Source organism: Puma concolor, chromosome D3 (assembly GCF_028749965.1).
Source record: "Puma concolor isolate L17-30 chromosome D3, mPumCon1.1.hap2, whole genome shotgun sequence".
Taxonomy (NCBI): domain Eukaryota; kingdom Metazoa; phylum Chordata; class Mammalia; order Carnivora; family Felidae; genus Puma; species Puma concolor.
In genome coordinates, this window is record NC_141678.1 from 227628 (window position 1) to 247078 (window position 19451).

The 19451-nt window shown below is 43.2% G+C and overlaps 1 long non-coding RNA gene across 1 annotated transcript; it reads right to left on the reverse strand.

The window, feature by feature from the left end:
• Window positions 1-492: 492 nt before the first annotated feature.
• Window positions 493-8027, reverse strand: LOC147575208 (uncharacterized). The gene is made up of 4 exons (XR_015242136.1): window positions 4555-8027; window positions 2870-2974; window positions 2282-2420; window positions 493-1105 (listed from the first exon to the last, which is right to left on the reverse strand). It is a non-coding gene; the product is annotated as an uncharacterized LOC147575208 (long non-coding RNA).
• Window positions 8028-19451: the final 11424 nt, after the last annotated feature.

The following is a 19451-nucleotide window of genomic DNA, read 5'->3' on the forward strand; positions in this document are numbered from 1 at the left end:
CCTCCCTGCTCTGCTCAACCACTGCCCTCTCCAGATCATGAGCCCCGAGCTCAAGAGAGAAACACATCCATGTTTAGCTGTGGCAGTGTGCGCACAAGAGGAGGAGAGAAAAACATTCTTACCCAGTTGTCCTGAAATGCCTTCTCACAAAGAGCAATCTGAAAGAGTCAGCACATCAATAAAACCCCTGTGGAGACATTCAGTGTCCCGATATAATCATCTGCGTTAGGTGCTGAAGCACTCAGGAACTGCTAGGCAGAGTGCAGTCTACCTGGTGTCCGAAGGTGAGCTCTGACTGCTGCAGCTGTTCTTGTGTTTCTTCTACTCTTCTCCTGGGCGTGCAATGGCTATCATCAGATGAAGCACCATGTTGAGCGTGATGTTAATTGGCCCAGGTTCCCATCACAAGAACTGAATTCTCATACACATGACCCAATCATATAAGACACATTTCACATGAGGAGGAGAGTACAGAAAGCTCAAAGCCATCGCTACATCATCTTGGATTTATTATTTAATGCCTGTGGGGCTCCACATTGACACGGTCTCCTTACCTGTGGTGACAGCTCCCTAATTCTATAATGAGGATCTTTCATTGTAAAGCTCAAATCTCTTTTCCTTGTATCCTTATCATAGTTCTCATGGTTACAACAAGTGGGTCTCTAAAATGGGATGGTCATACTTGTCAATGTGATTCATCCTCAACCAAACTGCTTCCTGAGATTTGTAATCATTTCCCGCACCTCCAGAAACATGTTCAGGAACCACATTTCCACATAGTCTGGCCAGCATTGCGGATCAGGAAATCCTCAGTGACTTAACTTGTTTAGATTAATATTTTTAACTTAACATCTGGAAAATGTCACATCTCTCTTGAAGTCTCCATAGAAATGAAAGTCTCCTGAATGTGTATATTTGTGTGTTACTTGGCTCTAAACACTGTACAAAGTTTCAAAGTAATACAATGGCTGTTGTGTGAGCTGCTGGTAGGAGCTGAACTCACTTGTAGTTCCGAAGCTCTTCTGCAGCGAATTTCACTTTCTCCTCTGTGGCTGACAGCTGCTTCTCCCCTTCCACCTGCTCCCATTCTTTCAGTCCCAGCTTCCTACGAGGGGAAAGAAACATACATTACCTGGTAGCCCATGTAAAATTCTGCCTTTCTTCCCTCCCTGAAACCTGAATGCAGGACTCAAATGTCCCCTCTCCCCTTCCCCATAAGTGCACAGATCCACAAACACAACCAGGGGGAAGCATTGACGCCCCCCCCCCCAATTAAGGGACTAAACAAACTCAAACTCCAGCGTGCTGGCAAGTCTTCGGCAACTCTGAGTTTCTCTTCACAGCTCTCTATTCCTACTCATCAATACATCACATAAATATAAAAAGCTCACATGAGATGCACTAAGTGCCCTCCCAGTCTCAGGCTCTTGTGATTGGGATGGCATAAGCATATTTCTTTTCAACGTACAAAACCAAGCCTGGCCAACTCATCACAACTAAACACATAAGGATGACGCAGGGGTTTCTGACTTGTCTGATTTCTCCCAAGAGCCCTGAAATTTCAATCAAGGCTCAGGCCATGACATTGCCATGGAGACATCTTTCTTGGACGTGGTGTCATTAGCATTGTACAATGGCCTACTGGACATATCTACAGTTCACAAGAGAACTCCTGCCACCTGCCTCAAAGACACCAGTTGAGAAGAATGCAAAATACACTGACAAAAAGAAAATCATGTGAATTGCCCACCTTCAGAGTATTGTCTCCTGGAAAAGGAATGTGGGGAGGGGAAGGGATGGGACGGGATGGGATGGGATGGGAAGGGAAGGGAAGGGAAGGGAAGGGAAGGGAAGGGAAGGGAAAGAGGGAAAGGAAGGAAAACTGAGTTCACAGGTTTCAGTAGTGCCAGCACCCCTGATCTCCTATCAGACATAAACTCCCATCTCATCTTCAACAAGATACCATCACAGTACACCTGAATTCTCCTCCCAATATTTCCTACCCAATGTCTAGAGTTTGACCAAAAATATACATACATATGTCGCTACGATGGGGCTGAAATGTAAAGGACAATGAAAATGAACCTGAGGTTTCCACAAAGGGAAGGAAGGTGCAGATCACAGAAATCAAGGCAGAAGGGAGAAACACAATTCTTTACTGGTTACTATGGTAAAAGTATGGTTGGTGTTAAATGTGCTCAAAGAAAGCAAATTATCCCCACTGTCTGACACATTCGTCCTTACAACAGTGTTTGTAACAATTAACTCCTGAAAGTCTTACTCTTCTGTGAGCTTCTGTCTTTGTCCATACATTCCAACACGAACATCTACATTTTTCTTCAGCGTGTCCCATTTGGCGTCCTTTGCCCCTTTCACACACCTAAGTGCGTCACAGTAGTCCCCCAGTTCCCTTTTGCTGCCTGTCAAGCATAAAACAATTTACTTGAGTGTGCACACCTTTTCCCACGAGTGCAGCCATGAGGGGGGAGAGGATAAAGGACAAGATTCCCAAGGCAGGAAGCCACTTTTTACTTTCCAGAGCAAACTCATTCTACCAAGTGCGGTTTTCTCCCCCCTAAAGTAACACCTATTTCAGGTTACACTATTAGACGTCAAGTCTCCCTGCATCAAATCCTTGTTGCGTGCAGTAGTATCTCCTGACTTTAAGACAGATTTGAGAAAGGTGGAATGACTATAGAAGAACGTACAGTATAGCAAATGTACTTATCAATACTAAAATGTACACTTAAATGTTTATGATGGGAAACTTTCTAATGCATGTATTTTATCACAAAGAAGAGAAACTTAAAAAGAAAGTAATGATGTTCAGTTCTCTGATTTATATAACATTGATAGTAAATTTTGTTACCTGATTCTTTGGAATCTTAAGCTGAGAATTTTCTTTCTGCAGAGGCTGTTTTTCAAACTTCGATTTCACTTCGCTGGTATCAACTTCATTAAGGGAGAGGTGAACCTGAGCAAAACATTCTCATTCATGACTTCTTCCCAAAAAGAAGATCACTCAGTAGATAACATATAAATCAAATATTCTAAGACATGAAAGATTTGTTTTTCTTCAAAGCTAAAGTGTACAATGGAAATCCTGTAGGAAATAAAGGGAATTTACTTCTGAAACTTCTGAAGTGTTTACTAAAATAGCACCTTTCAAATTCTTTGTAGATTTTTCCTTTCCCTGATTTGCAAATAATATAGAAACAAAATGTGTGCTAGGCTTTCCAAACAAACACTGGACAATGTGTCACAAAGAAGCATTTTCAACAGAGCATACCCCACAGTCAGTCCTTGTATCATTAAAAACAGTCGATCCAGTTTGGGCCAAAGAGAAAAGCCAGACACATACAGAAATAAAGGATGAAGAGAACGGTGGAAGGTGTCAGTGTTTCAGAGCAACTATCTTGGTTTCGAGACAATGGAACTGTGACTGGATGACAATGAAAAAGTGAAGAAAGTATAAAATCTTTCAAGCCAAACAGCTCAATGAATGACTTTTCTTTACAGAAGAGAAATATTGTCACCAGATTCACCTTCAAAATTCTCTGAATTAAGTGGAACACAACTGTTCAACATGGCAAGAAACCTCTAGTGCTCTCTCCTGGCAGCACTGAATGATATAAAAAATTAAGCCAGGGTTATGAAAACAAATTCTGCCTCACTCCTACCTAAAAGAGGTACTGTGGTGTTCCTGCTTGAAACAGCAGTGAACAGCATGGAAGGTTGAGGGGCTCAAATCACCCAATGACCAAAAGGGCTCAAGCATCAAATTATGGTAACTCAGGAAGCCCCTATTCTTGATATTCTGATTTCTCTCAGATTGCGACAAAGCGTGCACACTTGGAATGATGTCATTAAAAAATTCATTAGTGTGCTCAAGTGTCTCACGGTTATTCTTCATAGTCATCAGGAATACTTACTCCTTAATTTTACTGCCATTTTTAAAGGACATCCCTAAAAGAAGGGATTTTAATACTTTTTTAAATTTGTTTTTTGAGAGAGAGACAGAGAGAGCGAGCAGGGGAAGGGCAGACAGAGACAGAGGGAGAGAATCCCAAGCAGGCTCCCCACCATCAACATGGAGCCTGATCAGGGCTCAACCTCATGAACCATGAGATCATGACCCGAGCTGAAACCAAGAGTTGGATGTTTAACCAACTGAGCCACCCAGGCGCCGCAGGACAAAGAAGGGATTTTTATCTTACGTCTATGTGCTTCATAAGAGGGAAGATTATTTTGCCACATGGTTTCTTGAGCACATTTCTTTGCTCCATTGACCTACACAAATATGTAATAAAGGATTCAGAATTCAAAAATATTAATTATGCTGACATAAAAACCTATCTCTTGTGGGTAATTACAGAAATAAAGGATGTGGTATTTTACATATGTGATGATTGCTTTGAATTTAACCTGGTAGAGAATGGAATGAAATGGACATCAGGATGAAAGAGGAGATGGCAAAATCAGTGAACCATAAGTGAACACAATTCCAGGTGAAATCATGAAAATGAAAAAAAGGGGGGGGGGGAGTGGTTGTACCTGCTATTCACAAATAGATTTTTTTTCTACACGTTTTGCATTTTCCTTCATGTAGTACTTAATCTTCTCAGAAATTTGATCTAACTTAACCAAAAAGATAAAAGAGCAATCTCTTAAGATTAGTACCAAAACCAGTAAAATCAAATTGCCCATTGTGTCAACAGAAAAGGCACATGATCTGCCACTTTGGTCACATATAACATTTTAGCATTACTGTGGTCCCTGAAGAAAGTAAGTTTTAGTTAGTGGCATTTTATTTTCCTTTCTCTCTTTCTCTCCTTTCTCTCCTTTCTCTCTCTCTCTCTCTCTCTCTCTCTCTCTTTTCTTTTAGAGATAGAGAATACATGAGTGGGTGAAGAGTCAGGAGAGAGAGAGAGAATCTTAAGCATATTCCAGGCTCAGTGCAGAGTCCAAGGCAGAGCTCGATCCCATGACCCTGTGATCATTTCCTGAGCCAAAATCAAAATTCAGATAAACAAACGACTGAGTCACCCAGGTGTCCCCTAATATGCCATCATTAAGCAACATTCTTCTTAGAATATATGAACAGTTCAAATTGCTCTGACATTACCACAGGAGAAATGGAGAAAAATCAAGTATCGTACATACTTATACCCTGTCTTTCATTATCAAATAAACAAATCAGTGCAATTACTTTAAAAACAAAAGTTAAAAAGAAAAAATAACCTACCTAATTTCTTCCAGGTTTTCCCCCACTTTCACTCACACTTTAAAAATAAAGAAAGGGATTCTTGGGTGGCTCAGTCAGTTGAGATCCAACTTCAGTACAGGTCATCATCTTACAGCTCACCAGTTCCAGCCCATATCAGGCTCGCTGCTGTCAACACAGAGCCTGCTTGGGATCTTCTGTCCTCGTCTCCCTCTGCCCCCTCCTCGCTTGCACCCTCATCCCTCTCAAAAATAAATATATCTTTTAAATAAATGGGTACATACATACATAACAATAAAAACAACAATAACAAAAACTATAACAAGAGAGTCGGGCTCCTGGGTGCGTGATCAGTTGATTTTGACCCAGGTCATGGTCTCACAATCAGTGAGATTGAGCCCATGTGAGGCTCTATACTGACAGCATGGAGGCTGCTTAAGATTCTCTCTCTCCTTCTCTCTCTGCCCCTCTACCACTCATGCACAGACTCTCTTTCTCAAAATAAATAAACATTTAAACAAATACTGAGAGAGAAATTATTCTAAATGTCACTCGTTTGGGAGGCCTCCAATGTCTTTCTGCTGCTCCACAGGGTCCCGTCCATGGGAACCAGGGTGGGATGCTCAGGTGCATGTGGCCTTGGAATCAAACACACTTGGGTAAAATCTCAGCTTTACTACTTAGTAGCTAGAACCCTGCATAACTCCTCATCTCCCCAAATCCAAGAGGGTGAAAGCCCAAGATGCAAACCTTACCACCTGCATTACTGGTAAACACCATGCATGCAGGAAACACTCACCTTAGACGTGGATAGCACATGGAAAGCACCTAGAACAGGGCCCAGTACTCCAGAATCTTCTGACAGGCATTGAATTCTATTGTTTGGTCCTAAGCTGCAAGCTTACCTTCTATTTGTACAATGTGAGAGCTCTGCTGCCCTGAGGTCACCCTTCTCTATACCAGCAGTGCTGTATTCCTCATAGCAACACCAGCATTTGAGGGCCCACTATGTGCTGGGTCACTTAATCAGCACAGTCCACGAAGCCCATACACAATCCATTAGCCCCATTTGGCATCTTGTTCACTTCCACTCACTCTCCACTGACATTAGAGGGTCTCTCCACCCAGGACTCATAACACATGTTTAAACCTCTTTAGTGACACACACGTGGCCTGGCAATATCTGACCTCTTCTCTAAGCCTTTAGCTTCTTGACAGGCTCAGATAGTACCTTAATCTGTACATTTCCCCCAGTAGGCAGGTCACACCAAAATACTCCTGCCACTGGATTCTTAAACATTTCTGACCAGAGTTAAACTCATCCACTTCTCTCTAATTGTCTGATTTCTTCCTCTACTTGGTCACCTGTCTCAGTTGATGGCAACTCAATCTGTGTTGTCACTTAGGATGCAAACAAGGAAAAGTCACTGTAAAGAGTTAAGGGGCAAACTAGACCTGATAAGTAAATGTCTTTATTTCTAGCTGAATTAGAAACCACAGTGAACAGCTGTATTAAGAAAAGATTAAAGGTCACCTGGGTGGCTCAGTCGGTTGAGCATAAACTCTTGATTGTGCCTCAGGTCATGATCTCATGGTTTGTGAGATCGAGCCACACGTCAGGCTTTTTATTCCTTTAAAAAGAGATTTAAAAACAATAGATTACAAGGAAAATAGAAGCCTGAAATCTTACCTTCATATACTCGATTCTACCTAGAAGAGGGATAAAGAAAATTAAATTTGATGTAGAAACAATATTTTTTATAAAAGTGTAGCTCGTGACAACAATGTCAAAATCATAATCCAATGTGGCATTATAATAAAGGGTGGTTCAGCAAAATAAATTATTTTTGTAAGTGTTGCAATTCTAGTATAATTAACATACAGTGTTATATTTGATTCAGGTGCACATATCGGGATTCAACAATGCTGTACATTACTCAGGGCTCATCCTGGTAAGTGTACTCTTTAATACCCATCACCTATTTCTCCCATCCCGCCACCCACCTCCCCTCTGGTAACCATCACTTTGTTCTCTAAAGTTAGGAATCTGTTTCTTGCTTCGTCTCTCTCTTTTTCCCCCCTTTGCTCATTTGTTCTGTTTCTTAGATTCCACACATGAGTGAAATCATATGGTATTTATCTTTCACTTAGCATTATATCCTCTCTATCAATCTGTGTTGTTGCACATGGCAAGATTTCATTCCTTTTTTGGCTGAGTAATATTCGTGTGTGTGTGTGTGTGTGTGTGTGTGTGTGTGTGTTAATGTATATATCACCTCTTCTTCACCCACTTATCTATGGATGGACACTTGGACTGCTTCCACAATTTGGCTATTGTAAATAATGCTGCAGTAAACATAGGGGTGTGCCATAGACTCTAAGTCTAAAGTTCTCTTTTGGTCAGCAAAAGAGCAGATGCAGGATTCAAATGAGAGATGACTAATGTCCAGAAAAAAGACAAGAGCCCCAAATAAGGTCCTTGCCTCATATTTATTCAGATCAGAAGGCTTGCAAACGTGATGGGTGTGCACAAAGAGACAAACAAACTGGGAACATTAACTTGTGGATGTGAGGGGGAAAGGGGGATTTTGAAGATATACAGTGTTTGGGGTTTGGGTCAACATAAAATAAAATCCAGGCACCGGGCAGATGGGTACATGGTTGTTAACAGCAGACAGGAGGTGCTGTGCCTAGTGTAGCCATGGCCTAACATACTAAAAACTTAGAAGTAGAATAACCTATAGAAAGACTTTCCTTTCTACTTGCTGATATTTCAACAACCATTTCCACGGAAGAGAATTAAAGTAGATTTTTTAGTGGTTATTTTTGACCAAAAGCTCTGTTTCCATTCTATGAAACAGATACCAAACTACTCACCTTCAATAATGGAAATGGCAGGCTTGTTTTAATTTAATAACCAATGCACCATTTACTTGCAATTCTTTTTTGTCTAGTCCAATAGCCATAATAAAGTCCAGGATCACAAATATTTCAGAGATTCAGACAAAACAAAAGTAAAGGTAAAATCTTTGGACTAAAAGATGCCTCTGACTCACCAGAAACACAGGAGACTCCTGCAGTTGGCTATTTCCTGAACTGACAAACAATTCTGTCAAATCAGGTCCTATGATTTTTCCCACATCACCAACCACAAAGGTTTTCAAATCAGAAAGGAAGTGGGAGATGACTAGAGAAAACACACAAGCAACAACAGAAATGAAAACAAACGTTTCCAGAAAGTGCAAAAAGTGCCTCCTTGACCAGAGTCATTCCCTGAAGACATTGTAAAATTATGGCAGGTACTTGAGACGTCACAGGGAGATCTGAACAAAGTAAACAAAATCATAGGAAGTATGTTCTCACACCACAAATGACTCAAACTAGACATCAAGAACAAAAAGTTCTTAGTTGAAAAATGACCAAAAAAAAAAAAAAAAAGAGATTAAACAACCTTCTCAAAAACACACAGATTCGAGGGGCGTTGGGTGGGGAGATGGCTGAAAGAGGTAAAGTAGATCAAGAGTACACTTGTCATGAGCACGAGAAATGCATGAAATCACTGAGTCATATGGAACACCTGAAACTGATATTGCACTGTATGTTAATCATAGTTGAATTTTTAAAAAAAGTCCATATAGGCCAAAGGAGACATTTCTACAGAAATTTTAACATATTTAGTCTAAATGATAATGAAAATTGAACGTATTAGAGGGAAATTGGTAATATTGAGTGCATATAAAAGGTCCAGCTATATAAAATTTTCTGCTTACTTATGATTACAAGTCTATCTAAAGGTACTTTAGTATACTCACAGCAAAAACAGTTCACTGGAGGTAAATCAGACAAGCATAAGTTCCCATAGAAACAGTAATAATGTTATGTTTCCAGAGAATTTCAAACACATCAGAGCCAAGAGGGAAATGGTCAGGCCAGTATGGACAGGCTGAAATAATATTGGAGATGATGAGGAATCTTAAAGATGTTTACAATATATGTCATAAAGAATCGTCTTTATAAACCCTCTACCAGCCTCCGGGAGGATAATAAGCACTCCTCTCAAATGTCTCCTCATGGAAGAGCGAGAGGACAGATGGCTTACAAAGGAGCGGGAACAAACTTACGGGGGTGATGACTGTGTTTGCTGTCTTACCGTGGTCATGGTTTCATTGCTGCTTACCTATGTCAAATATCAACGAATTGTATTTTTTAAAAAGGTATTGTTATTCTATACAAAGTATATGACACTGAAGCTGTAGGAAAGATGTAATAGGCAACACTGAGAAGTTTTATTTTGCTGACAAACATATTGCAACTGTATTTTAATAGTAAGAATTTGGAAGCCAATGTAAAATAGGAAAATTAAGAAAATGCAAATTTATAGTAGATAAGAAGTCAATGACTTCTATTGTACATTCACAAAGTACCTGGATAAAATCCTTTGGAATATCTCCAAACTATGCCCAAAATTCATGAAAGAATGGAAGAAAGTAAAAACACAAAATTTACTATAGATACAAATGAGATTGTTCTAGAGAAAGATGTTTACAGATACGGATATGTCTGAGAGAGATGGGCAACTGCTATTATAATAATATGGGATTATTTTTCCAAGAAGAGGAATTACACATTATGGTTTACTTTTTGATATTTTATTTCAATGTTCACTTTGATTCTGAATCACAGCTCAAAATGTCAGATTTCTGAGGTACAAAAAGATTTGCATAATCAGGTGATCTTGTGTATTTTGATAATATCTGTGGATTTTAAGTTACCTGAACACACATCTCTAAATAGTCAGTGAAAGGAATTCATGTTTCTATTTCATGGTATTGTGCCAAAATCAATCAAAAGCAACTCTGAAAATTGATCTCTAAAAGAACACAGGGGCACCTGGGTGGCTCAGTTGGTTAAGCAACTGACTTTGGCTCAGGTCATGATCTTGCAGTCCATGAGTTCGAGCCCCGCATCAGGCATGTGTTGACAGCTCAGAGCCTGGAGCCTGCTTCACATTCTGTGTCTCCTCTCTCTGTCCCTCCCCTGCTCATGCTCTCTTTCTCTCAAAAATAAATAAACATTAAACAAAATTAAAAAAAAATAAAAAGTAAATAAAAGAATACAAAATTCTGGGATATGGTCACCAAAAAAATAGAACACATATTATTCTGCAAAAACTGGACTTAGAAGCACTTTCAGAGCAAAACACTCACAATACAATTCACACCAATTCACATACCAAGCTTAATTTTGTGCAAATGAACATGTCTAGAAAGTAGCCTCTGAAATCTATAACATTTTCAACCTCAGCTCTCAGAGATGAGGTCATAAAAATGTGTAATGGTGGGAAGTATACACTGTCTTTGTCTAGCCACTGTCTGAAAGAAAGCAGTAGCTGTCATCACAATGGTTGGTCATGGGGCTCAAAGGCACCAAAGACACAGGCCATCTTGTAATGAAGGTAAAACATCTTCAGCTGTGGGCACTCGGTGGATTTGGCAGCTGTCTGGCTGCTGATATCAGTAGTTGACAATGAACTAGATTAGATCCAATGGGGCCAATAACACTAGGTTCTCACAGTCAACGGCCATGAGTGGGTGGAGGTGGGAAATGCAAGACAAGTTAGTTGGTGGAAGAATTTAGAGATGAGGTAGGGAGTGAGAGCTGAACCAATCTGTGAGAGGCACCCTAGGTAGAGGGGGAAAATTCTAATAAGGACGATCAAGAATTTTCCTCCTTCACAGTCTCAAAAGAAATAGAATTGATTCTATTTAGATTGGAGGCATTCGTGTGGAATGATTCTGCCTCAGTGCTAGGGTTATTCCTGACTACTGGGACTTTTGAGGTCCCGCTCTAAGGATCTGGTACATGCCAATCTAAGAAAATCTACTTATCTCTATGGTGTTCCCTGTCTGTCTGCCTCTCTCACTCTTTAGGGGTATGAGTTTTGATTAGTCACACTGGGAATCAGGTATTTAATTTTATTTGGACAACCCTAAGGACATTCAAAACCCTTCTTGTTTTGAGTAAATCAACACTCTGCACATACTTAGCTAAAGAAAGGACAACAATTTATTCACTTTCTGGTCATGTTGCTCCTAGTGATTTGCTATCATAAATGTCCAAGTAAGATGCAGTCACTTAGTTTCTTCTGGGCTTATGAGGCTCCCAACAACACTGTTGGACACAGAGTCCCTGGGGGCAGCTTCCAAGACCAGAGGCAAAGGGATGACTCCGAAGTTGCTAAAAGTCAACAAACTAGGAAGCACAGAGCCCGAAGACATTTCACTTTTTAACACTCTAGTACTAACACCAATCCAGTTATCACTGTTCCCAGGGCTACCAAACTTCACAAATATGAACAATGTGCTGATAGGAAAATGAACTACATATAAGATGGACCCTAGGCTTACAAAGTTGAAGGAGGATCTTAACAGGGCTTCCCGGAACTAGTCCCATACCCATAGTTCCTATTAAATAAGAGTGTTTGACATTTTTAAAACAACTTTAATGAAATAATTCACAGATCATAGAAACACCTAGTTCAGTCAGTCAGCTCAATAGCTTTTAGTATCTTCACAAATCCTTCCTTCTTGACACTATAAACCTACTATGTTCAGGTTTACATCCTGTCAACATTGCTCTTTTTGGACGAAGCAGCACAGACAGGATGTGGATAGCTGTGGCCACAATCACTTCAGGCTGGTGGAGAAACCTGCCCTGTGGTTCTCAGTTTTCAGGAAGAAATGAAGTTCTTTTGAAGTTCCCATCAAAAGCCCCAGAGAAAAGCTGTTGTTTAAACACGGTGTGAAAGAACCCAATAGGAAGGAAGAATCCACCAATGTCCCATGTTCACTCACATTTGTGTTTGAGCAACCGTGACACCCAAGCACAAGGAGCTAGAAACATAGCCTCTGCACCTTCTTGTGCCTGTCCTTTAAGGGGACTCTAGGGTTCCAGGCAGGAGGTGGACGCGGGGGTGTAGGTGGGCAAGGGAGGAGTGGAGAGGGGTGGGAAAGGGGGGAGGGTGGTAATTGGGGATGCAGGAGGAGTATAAAAATGGGGTGGGTTTAGGGACGGGGAGTGTCAGGAGAAGAAGGGGGTCAGAGACAGTACCAGGATCAGATCAAGTACAAGAGGGTAGGGAGGAGGGTTCAGACAGGTTAGTATGTTAGCAGTGGTGTTACCTTAGCAACCCGGAACCTTTATACTCTCTCTCAACCAACCAGCTGCCCTCAGCCCTAGTAGAGAAATATAGACATCCCATGTGACCTCATTTTTAAAAAGCCGCTTCCCACCTGGTGCATCACCACGTGCCATCCCAACTACAGTTCCTCTCTGGAAACTTGGCTGACCTTCTGGTTTCTGGGCCCTGCTAACCCAGCTCCCTGTCAGCTCTTCTAAGTGCTCTCTCCTTCCTTTCTGAACTCCCATCTCCCATGGGCAATAGCTGAACAATCAAGAAAGCAAAGGAGGACAGAACTGCAAGAAAAATCAAATACGCAAGCAGACAGGAAGGAAGGTTTAACCTTCTCTCACTAAGTCAAAGCAGATAGAACATCCATAAGACAGAGATCTTGATAGCAAACCATCTGAATCCCACAGCTATATCCATTTATGTGTACACATGGACATAACATTGCAGAGGACACATTCACTTTAGGCACAGAGGATACAGTTACAAACATTCACCCTATTTATTATGGCCATAAGGGAAATTTCAAAGGAATGAAATAATTTGAAAGGAAGGAAATCACACAAAGCATGGTTTGGTAATAGAATGTGCTAGAAATCACTAATAAAGAGGTAACTAGAAATTCCCATATGTTTAGAAATTGAGAAGTTCCTCTAGAAGTAGAATATGAGTCAAGAAATCCCAAAGAAACAGAGCTAGAATTGACCTCAATGAAAGAAGCATGATAAAATTGTAATCCAAAATGTCTCCTGGCCTGCAATATCCTGGAATATTGGTGGGAGAAGACTGTCTGGTCCCCAAATCATCTCTAACTGACCTAGACATTTTAACACCACAAACAGTGGTAGATCTGTCACTTTTCTGTGTGACCTTCCTACCTATTGGCATGGGCTGTACATTATGAACTTACGTGGGGGGGGGGGGGTCACCAGAGAAGAAATCCAGCTGAATCAATAGGGATCTCCTGCAATCTCCAGGAATGACAGCATTTTAAGAGAAATAGTTCATCAGCTTCTCTCCTGGGGGACCCACGACAACACCCAGATTGTTGGCAGCACCAGGTGTGCTGGGCGGGGAGGGCCAAGCAGGTGGGCAGGGTCCAGGGACCCAGGGGACTAGACAAACCTTCTGTGATCATCTCTCCTGGGCTCTGTCCTGAGCTGAGCTTCCTAAATAGTTTCTCTACATGATTGACTCAATGATTACCTATCTGAAAATCATTGTTCTAAATCCCTTCACTTTTATTTTTATGTAAGTTAGTTGTAACGGGAACCACTCTGGTACTGCTAAAATAGCAAAGCAAGGTCTCCAACCTAAGTATAAAGAAGCCATACAAAACAACGAAAACCAAAACCAATACAAAACAGGAGTGATAAACCCAATAGTGTTAACATTCCCTTTAGATCCTGCTGCCTGCCTAAAGAGCCCCAGTGTTGGGCTGTCCTGGTTATACAAGGAGAGGCCAGCTACAGAGGGGGTGGAGTCAGACAGGCCCAAAAGTGAATGGGAGAGAGGCCCTGACTATAAGGGGGCCTAGGGAATTCCATGAAGGGTGGCCAGGGTCACCCTGATTATAACTGGAGCAGGGACCAGGGAAAGAAGAGGCAGTGAACAGAATTTTGGTGACCTTGAACAAGTGAGATCATTCATGGAGGTGTCCCCAAAGCCACTGTCAGCCTTCCATCTGGGGAGCCTTTCATTGCCCCTGGGGGCAGGGCCAGGAGCCTAGAGTTTGAGATCCAGTGTGCTGCTTACCAGCCATGTGAGCCTGGGCTGTGTCCAGAACTGTGCTAAGGACAAGAGGAAGCCACGTGCTGAGCACTAGTGGATATCAGCGTCATCACCTCCCTGGGGCATGTGTCTTCCCAGTCTGGTGCCTTAAAAGTTGCACAGCTGTTAAAGGCAACAAAGGTGAAAACCACAGTTCCCTCCAGTTTCAGGCCTATGCCAAGCCTTTGCCTTTGCAGACAGCTCAGGACCCAGCAGCAGGACCATCTCTAACCCCTTACCCAGATGGGGAGTCAGGCTCAGAGCCCTCAAGGGTAAGGCTGGACCCAGGCTGAGAAAAGGTTCACTGCTGACTTGGGTCTGGGAAGGGATGTTGGGAGAGTGGGAAGCTGGGGCCTGGAGACTCAAGAGAGAACAGAGGCCACAAAGATGCTTGGCCCCATAGCCCAGCTTTGCTCCAGGTCAGCCTGTACAGAGCTGAGGCCAAACCAGAGGGCAAGGTCACAGCCTGGCTCCTGCACCTCAGGCTGACAGTCATTCATCTCTGTGGTGATGATAATGCTATCATATACTAGTTCTGATGATGCCATTAGTGCTATTATTGTTGTGGGAGAGGGCGCAGCCCACTTTGACACACCCAAGGATTCTGGAGGGGCTTGCCTGTCTCCCTCACTTGACCTGGCCCCATGCAACAACCCCACTCTAAGTGTACCCTGTCTCTACCTTGTGCCCTTGTCCCTGTGGCCACCCTACCCTGGCCACTCTCTGGAATCCAGGCCTGGGCACAACCCTCCATAAAGCACTGACATGGGGCAGATGCCCAGCCCAGACTTGGAACCAGGAAAACACCCCCTTCCATGACAACTTAGATGGGACAGGTCATGCCAGGGTCTGTGCACCCCTTCTTCTTGTAATGGCCTGTACTGGAGTGCTAGAGCTGTCCTGGAGAGAGAGAGAGAGAGAGAGAGAGAGAGAGAGAGAGAGAGAGAGACAGAGAGAGAGACAGAGAGAGAGACAGAGAGAGAGAAACCTACATTATGCACCTGTAAGTCTGAGACCTGTGAGTCTGAGTTCTGTGTCTGTGGGTATATTGACTGTGGACATGAATTTCCTGTTATTTGGTTGTTTTCATGTTTTCTGACAAGGTGATGAGGTTTTGGGTGACAGTGGGGTTCATAGTGTCTGGAGCTGATGACCAATGAAAGAATTCTTGAAGTCATCTTTGGTGCAAAAAGGTGATTTTATTAAAGCTCTGGGACAGGACTCTTGGCCAAAGAGCTGGCCAGGCACCGTGAGGACAGACTAGTTATATATGGAGCTGGGGGGAGGTCAAGTCCTGGGAAGTTTCCAATGAGACTTTTGTATGCTAAAGAAGACTCCCAGGATACTGGAGGCCTATCTATTGTCAAACTAGGGTTGTTTGCCCTCTAGCAAAGCGTAAGCATCAAGATAAAGGGAGTTCCTGGAGAAAGTTTAATCTGCAGGCCTCAAGTATCTGTCAATGGGCTGCAGGGTATAAGGAAATTTCATTCTCTCTGCAATTTCCTTCTGCCTTTGTTTCCTACATCACTATAGAGGGATGATGTTGGGGTTCTAGGAAACCAAGTCCATAGATTTCTGGAGGTTAGTCTATTAATAAGATTGCCTTTTTCTTGTGATTTACTAAGATACTTGTAAATAGATGGAGACAGGCCTTGCAAGACTATGATCTCCATCAGTTAACAATTTGTTTTTTCCTTTTCCTTTGTTCTTGGGCAGTCAGGAGTGCCCAGGGGATATCATACATATCCCACCTGGGGGTGGGGGCGTGGGGTTGAGGCCTGGCAGCTTGCCTTATGCTCCCTCATCATTTTTCTCTGTTGTTGGTCTTTATGCATGTGTATCTGTGTCTGTGTTTCTGAATGAGCATATATCCACTGTGTAAATCTCTGTATCTGTGACTGTACTATCTGTATTTTTTGGGTACATGTGTCCCTGTGGGAGTATCTGTGTGTATCTGTGTTACATGTCTGTGTGTGTGTTGGTTGCATGTGTGAATTTGCTCTCACTTTGGGTGTTTCTGATCCATGACTCTGTGTGTGTGTGTGTGTGTGTGTGTGTGTGTGTGTGTGTGTGTGTGTGTGTGTGTTTCTGTGTGTCCAGTGTGTGTAAGGTGTGTTTCATGGGAGGGTTGCACATGCCCCTGAACGCATGTATCCCTGAGTGTGTGTGTGTGTGTGTATGTGTGTGTGTGTGTGTGTGTGAGAGAGAGAGAGAGAGAGAGAGAGAGAGAGAGAGAGAGAGAGAGAGAGAAAGAGAGAGAGAGAGTGAGACCCAAGGAATTTAACAAAAATCCCCTACCCCTGGACAAGCAGAGCAAGACTAACTCCATTTTGTGCTCCACCCACCATCTCATGTATAACCCCCACTTGACCTACTTATTGCTTAAGACACTCCCCCACCCTAGTCAAGCCGCTGAGCACACCCTTACTGGAAACCGGCTCACATAGGAATGCGGAACCCCTAACCGCCAAAGAATGTAAACCCCGCCTTTTGCCCACCAAACTTGCGCGCCAATTCTGACCAGAGTGATAGGCTAGTTCAAACAGTTACTATAGGGTAAATTGTAATTCAATTGGCCACCTGCGTGTGGACTGACATGACTATGCAACTTTCTGTGTGTGTTACAATCTCATTGGCCACTGGCCCCTATAAAACTGCTATGTCTCTTAACCTAGGGTCCAAGTCCCTGCTCCGCTGTGTCGGGTATACTTGGGCCCAAGCTCGAGCTTGCAAATAAACCCTCGTGCATTTGCATCGGTATTGGCTCCTTGGTGGTCTCCCAGATTCAAAATCGGGGGCATTACAAGAGAGAGAGAGTTCCTCTCAGGATGTCTATGTCTGCAGTGTGGGTCTATGTGTGAGTCTGTCCACGAGCCCCATACCTGAGTCCCCAGAGGAGGCTGTGCATAGTTCCATGCCTGTGTGTCTCTGTGTTTGTGGTGTCTGTTTCTTTCTCTGCGCATGTGTACTTCTGTGCACCTCAGAAATGAGCAGCTGCAGAGGGGACACTTCAAGATTGACTCCTGGGGTGGGTGAGCAAGAGACAATATGCTCTTCCTCCAACCTCAGGCTCAGCTCCCTCTACCCATTTTTCTCTCATCCTCCCATATCCCCCCTTGTGATTTAATCTCAGTCCCCAAGGATGGGCGGAGTGAAGGGTCAGCTCAGGATCACAGGCCAGCAGCTGGGAGAGCTGCAGGTGGCAGGAGGAGGTTGTAACGGGGGGGGGGGGGGGGGGGGCGGGGGGCTCTGGGCCCCTGGCAAGGCTGAGGGATTCCTGGTTCCTGAGAGAGGTGCATGAGTTGGAGCCCCTATGAAGGGCTGAGGAACAGCGCTCCTGGGCACCATGGAAGGAATGCAGGACTTGGAACCCCTGGAAAGAGCTGGGGGAGTCCTACAGGACTCATGAGTCCCCAAAGGGCAGAACCCTCACTCACCTGTGCTGGTGCAGGCTGGGGCCTGGAAGCAGTAGCAGCATCCAGGGGCAGAAGAGACAGAAGATCCATGGGATGGTGGATGGAGCAGTGAGCCACGATCTTGCAAACAAGTGGAATCACCAACCTGGGCTGCTTTCGGTTCTTTCCAGCTTCCCCATCCACCTCAATAGCTCTGGCCCTGGCTTTAACCTCCATCAGGGCATGGGAAAGCCTGGCAGAGATGGACAACTGGGCCACAGGAGTGCCCCCCCTGACCTCTTTGTCCTAGTTTTTGTATGGGCATAAGGAGTCACCCAGGGATCTTGGAACCAGAAGGGAGAATCTGGCCCCAGAGTCTTCTCCAATGGGGTTAGGAAGAATTATGGAGGGAGAGCATTTAGTGCCAGTTCATTCACAGAATAAAAGCACAACACAAGGTCACCTTGGCTGCTGATGTCAGTGTTTTCTTACCCAGGCCACATTTGAGCACTTGCCCAGGGACTTGGAGGACTTAGATGCAAAAGAACTTAAAATTCAAAACTCTCAATAAGTTTTGTATAAAAGGAGATTACTTCCACATAATAAAGGCCATTTATGACAAGCCCACACTGAATATCACATTCAGTAGTCAAAGCTGAAAGCTTTTGCTATAAGATCAGGAGCAAGACAAGGGTGTCCACTCTCACCACTTCTGTTCAACGTAGTATTGGAAGTCCTACCACAACAATCAGGCAAGAAAAAGAAATAAAAAACTTACAAATCAGGAAGGAAGAAGTAAAATCACCCATTTGCAAATTACGTGATCTTATTATATAGAGAAATCACAAAGCCTCCACCAGAAAAGAAAGAAAAAGAAAGAAAGAAAGAAACATAGTACATGCTGTTCCTACATTTACCAAGTCACTGTATTTTAAGGGCAAATCCTGGCAATATGCCATTCCATCAATTCCAAGGCTCTACAGTAGTTGTACTTAATCTGCTGTATGTACTGCAGAGTCAGTTGCTAGGGCTTATACCCAGGCTAGGGATCAGCCTCCTGATTGCCAGGGGTTGTCAGTGCATTATGGCTTTGAAGGAGAGAGACACCAGCAGCTTTAGGACTTAAGTTGTGCATGCCATACATGTTGGCAAGGGGATGCAGCACTGTCAGCCATGAGGAGATAGACTGGGGCAGAATATGCCAGACCAGGACCCCCGTGTTCTCCCCCTCTTTCGATGTGGTATGCTCCATTACAGGTATAGTGAATTTCCACAGGTTTGACTTTCAGCAGAACAACAGGATCCCAGTAGAGATTGAGTAGACCCCCCTCACCCAGGGGTACAAAGTAACTCACCTATCCTATGGGACATCCCATGGCAAATTCCAGTAGATAACACATTTTGGTGTTCTCAGCAGCATAGCATATTAATCCACAGTGAGAGTGGGGGCCATAACTTATCTCCCTAGACTTCTATACCTTTATAGTATTGGGTGGCTCAGCAGGAGTCCCCAGTCTGCCATATGGAGCCACGGACCATAATGTTTGATCATTCAAATGCATTAAAGCCTGTGACAGCACATTAGTACACCAGGCCAAGGTGGTTTCCCCCATTAATAATTTAATCTGATGCTTTAATATTCCATTTTTCCTTTCTACCAACCAGTGCTTTATGAGCCAGGACTTGGAAAACAGTGAGGATCACGTCAGGCTCTTGCAGGTGAGCCCAAATGTCCTGATACCATATCCTGATAACACAGGGCTTACTTATGATAATCTGCTCTTTGGCTTCCCAGTGTCTAAATTCTAGGTTAATCTCTTTAGAACAGTCTACCTGTCAGTGCAAAGGGTTAATTACTAGAGCTCATGAGTGA